Source organism: Talpa occidentalis, unplaced genomic scaffold, assembly GCF_014898055.3.
Source record: "Talpa occidentalis isolate TD23 unplaced genomic scaffold, MPIMG_talOcc4v2.1 talOcc4.2, whole genome shotgun sequence".
NCBI classification, from domain to species: Eukaryota; Metazoa; Chordata; class Mammalia; order Eulipotyphla; family Talpidae; genus Talpa; species Talpa occidentalis.
Genome location: NW_023602073.1, coordinates 44,818,646 through 44,831,878, shown reverse-complemented (window position 1 = coordinate 44,831,878; position 13,233 = coordinate 44,818,646). Strand labels below are relative to the sequence as shown.

At 47.2% G+C, this 13,233-nt stretch overlaps 1 protein-coding gene across 4 annotated transcripts in view; it reads left to right on the top strand.

Annotated features, from left to right (window-relative positions):
• The first annotated feature begins 401 nt into the window (after positions 1 to 401).
• LOC119252164 (saoe class I histocompatibility antigen, A alpha chain-like) overlaps positions 402 to 13,233 on the top strand; it is a 50,896-nt gene continuing 38,064 nt past the window's right edge. For 2 of the 4 annotated variants that reach the window (XM_054698610.1, XM_054698614.1), the window contains exon 1: positions 403 to 720. The gene's annotated coding sequence lies outside the window, so the exon portion shown is untranslated. Of the gene's footprint in view, positions 721 to 13,233 lie in introns of all 4 variants that reach the window. The other 2 variants (XM_054698613.1, XM_054698612.1) reach the window with 2 other exon arrangements.

Genomic DNA, 13,233 nt, shown 5'->3' with positions numbered 1-13,233 from the left:
GGGCCTCTCGCCCACATCTGTGTCACCCAGTCTAGGACCAAAAGGCAAGAGCAGTTTCTTCACGCGTCTCTCTGCTCCATGCGCCTCCTCCAGGTCTCCTTCTGGCTCCATCCTGCTTCCTCCCTTCCTCAGTGTCCGCTGCAGCTTCTCTCCCTGCTCAGCTCCAGCCTCCCTTGGGTGGGGCAGGGAACCTGGAACCTTCCCTTTTCAGGGGACCACCCTGTTACAATGTGAACTAACATTCAGAACTAATTTTCTGGGGTTTCAGGCGTCCCTGTGACCTTTAAAGTTTTTCTACTTCACTCGTTAACTTTTTTAGATCAGCCCAGGTGGGTGGAGCAGATGCTCCATTGAGCCACAGGATTCCTGTTCCTCCTTTCGTGGCCCCTCCCGAGAGGCGGACGTGACGCAGCGTTTGGATCTGGGACAGTCAGCGGATCGTCATGGCGGCAAAGGAACGCTAGGAGTGCGCGCTCCCATATAAGCAATTAATAGGGAGAAAAGCCGCTGGTCCCTGCTCCAACCCGGACACGCAAGATAAACTGGCGACGCCGGCAAGTTGCGATAACAGAGGAGCAGAGGGAGCAGCGGAGGCCCCCGCCCCTTGACTCTGGCTCCTCCGCCCTGCGGGAAGGAGAAGCGGAAGCGAGTGTCGAGGCGCAGCGCCGGAGAGTGCGGGGTCGCCCCGCGGAGTCGCCAACTGGGCGCCCGGAGAGGCAGGTAGGGGCCCGAGACCTGCTGTCGCGGCGCGATCGATGAGCGTCAGGCGGGAGCTGGCGCTCGGAGAGGACTCCATCCACCCTGTAGTGGCCACGGACAAGCTTGAGATCCTGCGGGCCGCCAGCCCCAAGCTCCCTGGTTCCTCTGACCCGAGACAGGGGCCCCACGTGTCTTAGCCGGGACTTTCCCTACGTGGAGGGCCCGGCCGGGGGAGTCTCGAGGCTGGAGGCCGCAGGGCGGATGGTCGCGCCGGGGCGGAGCTGCTTGGCCGCTCGTGCGCTGTCGGGGAGCAGGTCACCCGGTCGCGGGGAGCAGAGCCGGGGAGCGCGGGTCGGTTCGCGGCTGCCGGACTGGGGAGCGGGAGTGACGAGCAGGGCGAGGAGAGGTTCGGCTGCAGAGCGAGGCTGAGTCCAAAGCGGGCAGCGACCCGGGCTCCGCAAGAGCAGCCTCGGCGCGTCCTCTGCTCCGCGCAGGTTGTTAGGGCTGTGCTGGGTTGGCTTCAGGTAGCGGCTTCTTTTATACCTTCTTTAAAAAAAAAAAAAGGTGAAAGGTTGTAAAGTTGGCGAAGGAAGAGACGAGCAGAGAGTGTTATAGGACAGGGAGAGGGGCAGCCCAATCCCCGCAAACCTGTCTATTTTTAATGGGTTCTGCCATCCGCCGCATCAACACAAAACATAGGAGACTTTAATGGGAAGGAACTTTAATAAAACTAGGAAACAATACAGGTAAGGCAAAGAGTCTAGTTTCTAAATCAAGCACCCAAAGTTACCCGTCCCCTCGTGGGTAAAAGTCCATCCATATGGGATCGGCCCAGAGCAAGGCCCCAAAGCCTGCCACAAGTCTAAAGCATCTTCCAGTGGGGACCCACAGAAAAGGGTCACAAACAACCGGACAAGCCCGGAAGGAAAAGAGCAAAATCAACATCAAGATAAAAGCTGCCATGGTCACCTCCCCACGGGTCTCACCCACATCTGTGTCACCCAGTCCACGACCAAAAGACAAGCGCAGTTTCTTCACATGTCTCTAGGCTCCATCCACCTCCTCCAGGTCTCCTGGCTCCATCCTGCTTCCTTCCTCAGTCTCTTCTGCAGCTTCTCCTCTTCCTGCTCAGCTCCACCCTCCCTTGGGTGGGGCAGGGAACCTGGAACCTCCCCCTTTCCTGGGGACCACCCTGTTACAAGAGGAGGGAAAGAAAAGTAAAGTTTAATAGGCAGCGCTCCCGGGCGGAGACCCACTAAGTCACTTGAGGACCCAAGGAGACCGTGCGCAGGACCAGGCACTGGGGTGTTTATGGGGGGCGAGCGACGTGTCATTCTCCACTGGGTCTTTTCCTTTTTTGGCCGGGTTTTTCGCTGGGCGCCTCCCTTCGCATGGATTAAGTGGCTCCAGCAATTTGCTTCAGGGCCGGTGACATTCCCAGAAGCCCGGGCCCCAACAAAAAAATTTATCCATTTGTTTTTATACAAGAACTGGGGTACAGACCAGATTCGCGGGAGGATGAGAGGATTCACCAGAGCCAGAGCGGGGAACAGAACAAGCAGACTGACGAAATGCACTGCTGAGGGGAGCAGCAGGTGAGGAGAGGTCCGCTGCTCCATGTGGGACCCTCGCCAGCCTGCCCACGGCATCGAACCCGCGTGGCAGAGGCTGCGGGCAGCTTCACAGAGAGGTGCTCAACAGCCTGCGCCACCCGGGGAGGCCGTCCTTTCTGATTTCTTAATCAGTCTTAGGCTCAGGCACCCTCTGCTTTATCAGTCTTTACCACTCAGCATGTGGCCTCAGCTACTTTCACCCACAGTACTCACAGCCACCTTCATATTTCCAATTTTACTTGTAAGCTTCATATATTCGTTACACCTGCAAATAGCCAAAGGGCAGTTGGTGAGCTTGGGAGAAAAAGCGGTGCGGAAAGCACAGGCGAGTCGGGGCTGCCCAGGTCCCCAGCGACCTGGAGCTGTGGGGAGATGCAGGAGCTGGCACTGAGCTGTCTCTGGAGCTGTCTGTTGGACCCAACTCCTGGTCAGGGCGCACAGCCTATGCCTGCGGGGACAGATAGCAGTGCCCCCTCTCCCAGGTCAGTGATGGGACAGGCCTGGCCAGTCTGGTCCTCGCAGCAGGGCCGGTGAAGCCAGGAGGCGAGCTACAGAGCGAGAGACCCCAAGGCCCAAGTGTTTGGTTTTTATACCCAACCTGGCTGCCTAACTCCACCCTCAGGTCCCAGCCACCTTCCCTTTGGTGGTGACGGGATTTGTCTTTCCCAGTGTCTTTTTTTTTTTTTAAAGATTTGTTTATTTATACAAGCACTGGGTACAGTCAGAAGAGCAGGAGGGTGAGAGAATTCTCCAGAGCCAGAGCGGGGAGCAGAGCAGGCAGAAGGACCGAAGTACACTGCTGAGGGGAGCAGCGGGTGGCAGGAGAGGTCTGCGGGCCATGTGGGACCCTCCTTCTGGGAGCAGCCAGGATGACTTTAGTCTGGAGTAGGGGTGGGGGTCCACAAAGCCTGTATGGGATTAGCTCAGATCATCCTTTCCCCCTAACACTTTCAGGACATAGAATTTAATGTTTTAGAATTTTTGGTATCAAAGAAGTTGTCATAGGATTCACAGACTTACAGATTTTTATAAAATAGTTAATTACTCAGTGATAAGGAATTTTAAGAATAGAGCTATTTCTTTGACAAGGGTTAGCAATGCTGATAGGAAAAGATTTTTTTCTCATAGCCTGAGGGTAAAAAAGCACAAAGATTTTTAGATTACATAAACAGTCCTTAGTTTGTATCAAAAACAGTGAGAACAGTTTAAGAATACTTGAGTCCTTATTAAAGATGAAAATTAAAGTTTGGTTTTACATAAGTACACTACTGATACCAAATTTAAATATTTCCATAGCAAGTCAGCACCCAAAGTTACCCATCCCCTCGTGGGTAAAAGTCCATCCAAATGGGATTGGCCCAGAGCAAGGCCCCAAAGCCTGCCACAAGTCTAAAGCATCTTCCAGAGGGGACCCACAGAAAAGGATCACAAACAACCTGACAAGCCCGGAAGGAAAAGAGCAAAATCAACATCAAGATAAAAGCTGCCATTGTCACCTCCCCAGGGGTCTCACCCTTTAGGACATCATTTCCCCCTAACAATTTGAGCACCTAACTTTTTTTTCAGATACCTCTCAGACCTTCAACACTTTCTTTTGCCTTCCTATTTTTATACCATTTCTTTTTAAAGACAGCCATTTTATTTTGACAATCAATGTTTCCCAATACCCTCAACATATCCATTTAAATACATTCCTTAACACAACTTACTTTATTTGCACTTACAGTTAGGACATCTTGTTTTTAATTTTTAGATTGTAAGACATTGTAAAGACTGTTATGCTATCACTCCTTTGTACTGCATAACTCATACATAAACACACGTTTTAATTGGTTTAATTTTTTTAGGTGAGATGACATTAAATTTTAGTTTTGGGCCTCCCCTGGTGACGCAGCGGTTGAGCACTGGGCTGTGAAGCTGCCTGCAGCCTGTGCAGCACTGGTTTGATCCCTGGCCACTTGTGAGGGTCCCACATGGCACGCAGGCACCTCCTGCCACCCCCGCTGCTCCCCTCACCTGTATATTTAGTCAGTCTGCCTGTTCTGTTCCCTGCTCTGACTCTGTTGAATTCTCTGACCCTCCCGCGCTTTTGACTATAATAAAAAAATTTTAAAAAATTAAATAAATTTTAGATTTCTTATAAGAGGCAAAAAGTAAACCTGCAAGCTCAATGATTTTAGAGAAAGTGATTTTAATTATTTAACAAATTCTCATTGTTAAACTTAGTAAAACCTTAGTTTTATATGAAATTTGGCCACTATTTTTTTTTAAATTTTTATTTATTTATTCATACAAGCACTGGGTACAGTAGAAGCGCGGGAGGGTGAGAATTCACCAGAGGCAGAGTGAGGAGCAGAAAGGCAGACTTAACGAAATACACTGCTGAGGGAGCTGTGAGCGCCACAGGAGAGGTCTGCCTGCCATATGAGACCCTCCCCTGGCGGCGGGGTCGAACTGGCACTGCAGAGGCTGCGGGCAGCTTCGCAGCTCAGCACTTAACCGCTGTGCCACTAGGGAGGCCCAAAATTTGGCCACTATTTACAAAATAATAAGAGAACAAATTTAAGAAAGATACCAATTGTAGTTTTTAGGGTTTTTTTATGAGTGGAATTTTAAATTAATTCCATAGTTGCAAATTGTAACAATCCCATAATCCAAATTTCATTCTTAGGCAAGCACTAGTTAGATTGATGAACAGCAAGAAAAATCAGAGACTTAACATCATATACATTTCCTACATACCTGTGAGGAACTCAGTACTGCTAAGTAACTTGCAGGTGAGGCTATAGACGTCATCTTGAAATTTTTGCTAGGACAAGGGGAAAGAGAGAAGTCAATTGGGGCTTTTCCTGGAAATGAATTTTATCAAGAGAACATCGGGTATAATCACCAAAATGCAAACTTGCCTTCTTTGATGTAGACTCAGTCCATTACTCTTTTTCTGAATACTGTGCACTTCCTTTTTAAAATAAAGACATTTAAACATAAAGTATTGATACCCAATATTATAACCTTAAAGCTTGCATGCTTCATATTCAACCATTAAGTTTTGAACTAGTTTTTGATTACCAAAATGTTAGATCGCGATCTCAAAATTGGGGATTTTTTTATTAGAATTTATAGAGGCGCCCTTTATAATCAACCCTCCGGTGGCCAAAGACAGTAATAGACAATGAAATTTTTTGATTCTCATTTTAAAACTTTGGCCATGTGTATTCGTTTTTCTTTTTTTTTTTTTAAGATTTGTTTATTGTGCATACAAGAACTGGGATACAGGTCAGTCGTGCAGGGGGTGAGAGTGCTGGGGAGCAGTACAGGCAGAATGACTGAACTACACTGCTGAGGGGAGCAGCAGGCAAGACAGGAGAGGTCTGGTGAACCCTGTGGGTAGCTCCCTGGCCAGGGATTGAAGTCGTGCTGTAGAGGCTGCGGATGGCTTCGTAGTGATGGGGTTTTTGGGAGTCAGTGGGTTTGGAGTGTGGGGGCCCTTGGGTTTGATAGAGGACAAGAATAGAAAGACTGGAAAGGAGGTGCCCCAAGACTAGAACCTGACTCACAAGGAGGTGGGGGTAGAGGGAAATAACATGACCATTAACCCAGCTGTAGAGGTTGTGACCCTTGGGTACCAGGGCCTTATCACAAGGCATGAGACCCAAGCAGGATCAGATGCTATAAGGAGTGGAGCACAGACCTGAGGGTAGAGATATAGAGATTGGGCCCATTCTGGAAACCCCTCCACTCCCCATCCTGGTATCTCAGGTCCCTTTTGGATTCTGCATGGTTATCCAAAATCAGCAACAAACATGAAGGCTCACAAGGAGTGACCCCTCCCAAACAGAAAAGGACCACATAGGTACAGTCTCTGCACAGGCTCGAGGCAGCACTCCCTCCGCCCACCTGTGCCTATGCAGGTGCCTCTTCACCCACTCTCACCCAGGCTTCCTGTCTGCCGGTGTCCTGTCCAATGCCGGGGCTTTTCCTCACTGACCTCCCTCAGCGGAGGCAGCGCTCCTTATGGTTGCCCATCTGCAACCATGCAGGCCTCTCTCAACAAACCTGTCCCTTTCCCTAATAAACCTGCTCTTTAAATATAACTGCTGTCTCTGTTTCGTGGAGAAACTTGCCGCATGCTGCTGAAAGGGGAGCTCTGGTGACACCTTGCCCAAGGACCCCGCACTAACTCCAAAAACCTCATCAGGTTCACTCTGGGAAAGGTTTCACCAGAGCTCCCCTTTCTGCAGCAAGCGGTGAGTTTCCCAGGTGAGTTTCTCCATGAGGCAGAGACATTAGTTATATTTAAAGAGCAGGTTTATTAGGGAAAGGGATGGAGGAATAAAGGAAAGTTGCATAGACACAAACAGGCAGGAAGAGTTGCCCTGAAAGGGACAGGTTTGCTGAGAGGCGCATAGTTGCAGGCAGTCGGCTTGGAGGAGAGCAGCCTCCGCTGAGGGAGGTCAGTGAGGAGCAGACCTGGCATGTTACAGGTCTTGAGCAGGCAGGAAGCCTGGGTGAGAGTGGATGAAGAGGCACCAGCATAGGCACAGGTGGGCAGAGGAAGTGCTGCTCCTCATCTGTGCAGAGACTGTACTGATATAGTCTTCTGTTTGGGAGGGGTCACTCCTTGTGAGCCTTCAGGTTAGTTGCTGATTTTGGGTAACTGTGCAGAATCTGAAAGGGACAGGAGATTCCACAAGGGCTCAATCTCCATATCTTCACCTTTGGGGTCTGTTGGCTCAATCTCCAATCTTTACTCTTGTGTCTGTGCTCTAGACACTCCCTACAGCAGTCTGATCCCTGCTTGGGATTTATGCTTTGTAATCTAGGCTTTGGGACCTAAGGATCTTGGTTTCCATAGCTGTGTTCATGGCTATGCTAATGTCTTCTGATAATCTCTTCTGGTCTTGTGGTGCCTCCTTTTCAGTTTTTTTCTATTCCTGTCCTCCATCATCCCCCCACCCCCACCGCCATATCTGGCCCAAAATCTTTTGGGGAATTGAAGGGAGGAGGTTCATTTTCTGTAGCTGCTTCCTGCTGGAGTGGGACACAGAGCTGGCCCTACCTACATGGGCCTGGGATATGGTTTCCCTGACACTAGTCCCTGAGCTGCCCATTGTTGCTGGTTTCAGAAGGAGGCAAGGGGTGGGGCGTCCGGACAGGCTGTTTCTCTCCTATGGATCAGCTATTTTTTGTGTGGAGGAGGAGTTTAAACTTGGAGAGCTCCCCCTAGGTTAGAAGAAACAAATTTAATTAGGAGATTGTGTGTGTTAAGGTTTAAAGAGGAGAGTGAGAAGTATAGCAGCGGCTAAGGGCCCTCGGTAACATGGACAGTCATTTGGGGCCAGCCATTGAGTATGAAGCTTATGAGGCTTACTAACAAGATAAGCAGCAGTCTAATAGTTAGTTTTGGGTTGTGACATGGGAATAAATTTTACTAGGTAAACAACCCATTTTAGAGTGGTGTTAGACTTAAAAGAATGTTGATAGGATATTTATTTCTAACAGAGGAGCTGTTTAAAATCCCATGTGTCCCTTGTTAAGGACAATACCCACCAGGGGAGCCCTGAAGTGCTGGAGTGAGGGATATAGCCACGGACTCAGCGGGAGGGCTGGCTTGTGTGTGTGCAGAGCTGCAAGCCCAGTGAAACCTACTAGTTTTTTTTTTTTTTTTTTTTTTTTGCTTTGTTAGGGACAGTGTCATGAGCATGATCACTGTGAGGCTAGTCAGAATCTCAGGAAAGTTGGGTGAGCTTTAAAGTTAAGCTAGAGTGAGGGACCGCAGTCTACCTTTTAATGTTTCGATTTTACCGAGTATGATGACTCCAAGGTTTTATATCCTCCAATTCTGAGGCAGTGCAGTTATTAGAAAGACTGTGTCGGCCCTTTTCGGGTTCCAGGATGAAGCAATTGCAAGTGTTCAGGAGCACCAGTCATGTAAGGGGGAATCTGCAGGAGACTGTCGTCTCTTAGAAGCAAAACTCTTAGATATAAAAAGTACTAGTCCTATCTGTAGGTTGAAGAGGACCAGAAATTAAGTTACTGAATCCTTTGCTTTGTCCTGTAAATAGACACATGCTTTTCCTTGGGCGGCAGTAAGCAGATCCAGTGCCCTTTGATTTTGCTAAGGCTGTTCCTATTGTATTTTGTGAGGAGGGGAAGGTGGGTCCGGAATGCTGGGTGAGTACAGAGTAAGTGGCTCCCGTATCAATCAGAAAATTAATATTCTTTCCTGTGGCATCCAGGGTTACCCTAGGCTCAGCCATGGAGATGGTCAGCTGGGGAGCTGGTGACGTCCTTGGGCCCCTCATTTGTCACCCAGGAGGCGTCAGTCCTCATCCAGGAGGCACGGGCTGGCAGCTGAGGGTCTGGTGGCTCCTCCCTTCAGAGAAGGGGACAATCCCTTTTCCAGTGGCCTTCTTTCTTGCACCTCAGGCACAGCCCAGGTGGATTTCTGAGTTGTGTGTGAAAGGTTCGGTGGGGTAAAGAAAAGAAGAGCCAGGCCAAACTTTCTCAAAGGAAGGGGAAATTTATTGCGCCCCAAGTGGAATTCCCGGACTCAAGGTGGGGGGTCTGTGAAGCCTTACACATCGCCAGGGGGAGGGAGGCTTTTATAGAGTAAGGAGAGGTCAGGTGGGAGACTGGATTTGCAAGGTGGGAAAAGATTCAAGGTCGGGGAGGGGTTCATTGTCTGAATTTTCCAGGCAGGCTTCTGCATTCCTGCCCCTGGGTGGTCTTCCTGGTGGGCTTTTGCATTCTGGCCTCCTGCATGGACCTTTCAGTGTGCCTTTCCTGCTCCAGTGCCCAGACATGTTTCACCAGTCTAACCAGGCCATTGAAGCTCCTCCATTCTTTCTTCCAGGCAGGTCAGCCTTCTGTTCCTCTGAGCCTGGGGAAGCCTGAGTCTGCAGGGCACTGGCAATGGCAGCGCCTATTAATGGAGCCTGCCTTTACTCCCTCGCCACAATTTACTTTCCCTTTTTAACCCTTTCCTTTGGCCCCTGTTATTAATGATTTTAAAAGCCACTTTTAAAAGTTGGTGTGGCAGAGTTTGGGGTCCCATGGCTAAGTTTTTGGAGCTTTCTGCGTATATCTGGTGTAAACTCATGAAATGAGTCCCCAGAATCACCTCGCCCTCTCGTGTTAGGCTCGAGGTTTGTGAACTTGTGAACGGGTTTCACTAGTCGCCCTTGGTTTAGTCTCTGGAGCCTGCACCTGATGTCAGAGCAAGGCTGGCAAATGAAGAAGACCGCTAAAAAATAAAATGCTTGCCCTCTTCTGGGCTAGATTAGTATACCTTTTCATAGCCTCAGCAAATTCAGTCTGAAATGATGTGGGATTTTTTGCCTTTTGAGTAACTTCTTTTTAGCCCTTTTATAATTGACTGGCTTATTAGGTTTTACGAAGTCTTGTGTATTTTATTTTTATTTTTTTATTTTTTAAAGATTTACTTATTTATGCATACAAGAACTGGGGTACAGGCCAGATGCATGGGAGGGGAGAGGACTCACCAGAGACAGAGTGGGGAACAGAACAGAACAGGCAGACTGACGAAATACACTGCTGAGGGGAGCCGTGGGTGAAAGTCTGGAGAGGTCTGCTGTGCCATGTGGGATTCTCCCCAGCCAGACAGCTTCACAGCGCTGTGCTCAACCACCTGTGCCACCAGGGGAAGCCCTCTTATGTATTTTAGAACAACCTCATTAGTTTACATTTATGTTGAAAAGGTGTAACAATCCTATGAGAATACTTCCTATGAGCTATCAGTATACCCAAATTGACATGTTTGTTTCTCACAATGAAAACAATTTTATTAGGTGTCTTAAGAGCCCTCTTAAGACAAAAACTTTACTATTTCAGAATGAACAGTCATAGAACAAACTTATAGATCTTTATAAAACAATTACTCAGAGTGACAAGGATTTTTAAGAGTAGATCTATTGCTGTGACAAGGCTCAGCAATGCTGACATAAGGATTTTTGCAGGTGACCTGAGGGTAGAAGAGCACCAATATTTTTAGATTACCTGAACAGTCTTTAATTTGTTATAAGAAACTGCTATAGGGCAGGGATAGGGGCAGCCCAAACCCCACAAACCTGCCTATTCTAAATGGGTTCTGCCATCCGCCGCATTAACACAAAACATAAGACTTTAATGGGAAGGAACTTTAATACAATTAGGAAACAATACAGGAAAGGCAAAAAATCTAGTTTCTAAATCAAGCACACAAAGTTACCCGTCCCCTCATGGGTAAAACTCCATCCAAATGAGATTGGCCCAGCAAGGCCCCAAAGCCTTCCACAAGTCTAAAGCATCTTCCAGTGGGGACCCACAAAAAAGGGTCAAAAACAACCAGACAAGCCCAGAAGAAAAAGAGTGAAATCAAAATCAAGATAAAAGCTGCCATTGTCACCTCCCCACGGGTCTCACCCACATCTGTGTCACCCAGTCCACGACCAAAAGACAAGCACAGTTTCTTCACGTGTCTCTAGGCTCCACGTGCCTCCTCCAGGTCTCCTTCTGGCTCCATCCTGCTTCCTTCCTTCCTCAGTCTCCTCTGCAGCTTCTTCTCTTCCTGCTCAGCTCCACCCTCCCTTGGGTGGGTCAGGTTACCTGGAACCTCCCCCTTTCCTGGGGACCACCCTGTTACAAAACTAGTGAAAGTAGTTTTAGAATACCTTAATTTTTATATATAAAAAGGACTAACGCTTGGTGGTACATGGGTGCACTACTGATATTCAGGTTAACAAAACCTTTCATAGTAATTCACCTGAGCACACAAAATTTTTTACCAAAATCTCTCTCTCTCAGACCTTCAATGCTTTGCTTTCTTTCTTTTTAATACCATTTCATTTACCCTTCCTACGTTAAATTATCTTAAGGACCTTCAGAATACCCACCTTCAATACATTTTTTATTCCCAAACATACCTTACCTTACTTGCATTTACAGTTACTACATCCTAGTTTTTTGTTTTTTTTTAAATAATAAATTTTATTTTTATATTCCCCCATACAATTGCAAACGCCCCATTCTGACCCCAATCCTTCCCCTCCCACCCCCACCCCCCCAAAAGTGTCTCTGGTTCATAGTTTTTTGTTGATTTTGATTTTCACTTTCTTATATTCATTTTCCTGGTCCCTTATTTAAGTTTTCTAGATTCCTGCTATGAGTGAGACCATCCGGTATTTTTCTTTTTCTTTTTGGCTTATTTCGCTGAGCATGATCCCTTCCAGCGCCATCCATGTTGCTGCAAATTGCATGTGTTTATCTTTTTTGAATGCTGAGTAATATTCCATGGTATATATGTACCACATCTTCTTGATCCAGTCATCTATTTTTGGGCATTTGGGTTGTTTCCAAAGCTTAGCTATTGTAAATAGTGCTGCTATAAACATAGGGGTGCAGGTGCTCTTTGGAATTGATGTTTCTGTGTCCTTTGGGTAAATACCTAGGAGTGGAATTGCTGGATCATATGGAAGCTCTATGTTTAGTAGGTCCAGAAATCTCCACACAGCTCTCCATAGTGGTTGGACCAGTTTGCACTCCCACCAACAGTGCAGAAGAGTTCCTTTTTCTCCACACCCTCGCCAACATTTGTTGTTGCTAGTTTTTTTAATATGTGCCATTCTCACTGGTGTGAGATGGTATCTCATGGTAGTTTTGATTTGCATTTCCCTGATTACAAGTGATGTTGAACATTTTTTCATATGTCTGTTGGCCATTTGCATTTCCTCTTCAGAGAAGTTTCTTTTTAGCTCTTCTGCCCATTTTTTGACTGGATTATTTTCTTTGTTGTTGCTGAGTCTCATCAGCTCTTTGCAGATTTTTGTGATCAGTCCTTTATCATTAGTGTTGGGTGCAAAAATGTTCTCCCAGTTGGTGGGGTTTCTCTTTGTTTTTGTTATTGTCTCTTTTGCTGTGCAGAAGCTCTTTAATTTGATGTAGTCCCAGCTGTTTATCTTTGTCTTCACTATCACTGCTTTGGGTGATGTGTCTGTAAAGATGTCTTTGATGTGCAAATCCCGTAGTGTTTTGCCTATATTTCCTTCTATGTATTTTATGGTTTCAGGTCTTAAGTCTAGTTCTTTTTTTTTTTTCCTAAAGATTTATTTATTTATTTATACAAGCACTGGGTACAGTCAGAAGCGTGGGAGGGTGAGAGAATTCACCAGAGCCAGAGCGGGGAGCAGAGCAGGCAGAAGGACCGAAGTACACTGCTGAGGGGAGCAGCGGGCGTCAGGGGAGGTCTGCGCGCCATGTGGGACCCTCCTCTCGTGGCCGGGGAGCAGCCGGGGAACGAACCGGCGTCGCAGAGGCTGCGGGCAGCTTCGCAACCCAGCGCTCAACCGCTGCGCCACCGGGGAGGCCCTTAAGTCTAGTTCTTTAATCCATTTTGAGTTGATTTTTGTGTATGGTGTGAGGTAGTGGTCAAGCTTCATTCTTTTGCATGTAGTGACCCAGTTTTCCCAGCACCATTTATTGAACAAACTTTCTTTGCTCCAATGCATAGCCTTTGCTCCTTTGTCAAAGATTAGTTGACCATAAATCTGTGGGTTTATTTCTGGATTTTCTATTCGATTCCATTGGTCTGTATGTCTGTTCTTGTTCCAATACCATGCAGTTTTGATGATTATTGCTTTGTAGTATAGTTTGAAGTCTGGGAGTGTGATGCCTCCATTTCCTTCTTTTTTTTTCAGTAGAGCTTTGGCTATTCGGGGTTTTTGGTGATTCCATATGAATTTCATCAATAATTGTTCTATTTCTTTGAAGAATGCCATTGAGATTTTGATTGGAATAGCATTGAATCTGTATATTGCTTTTGGTAGGATGGCCATTTTAATAATGTTTATTCTTCCAATCCATGAGCAGGGGATGTCTTTCCATTTCTTTGTGTCTTCTTCTATTTCTTTTAACAGTGTTTTAT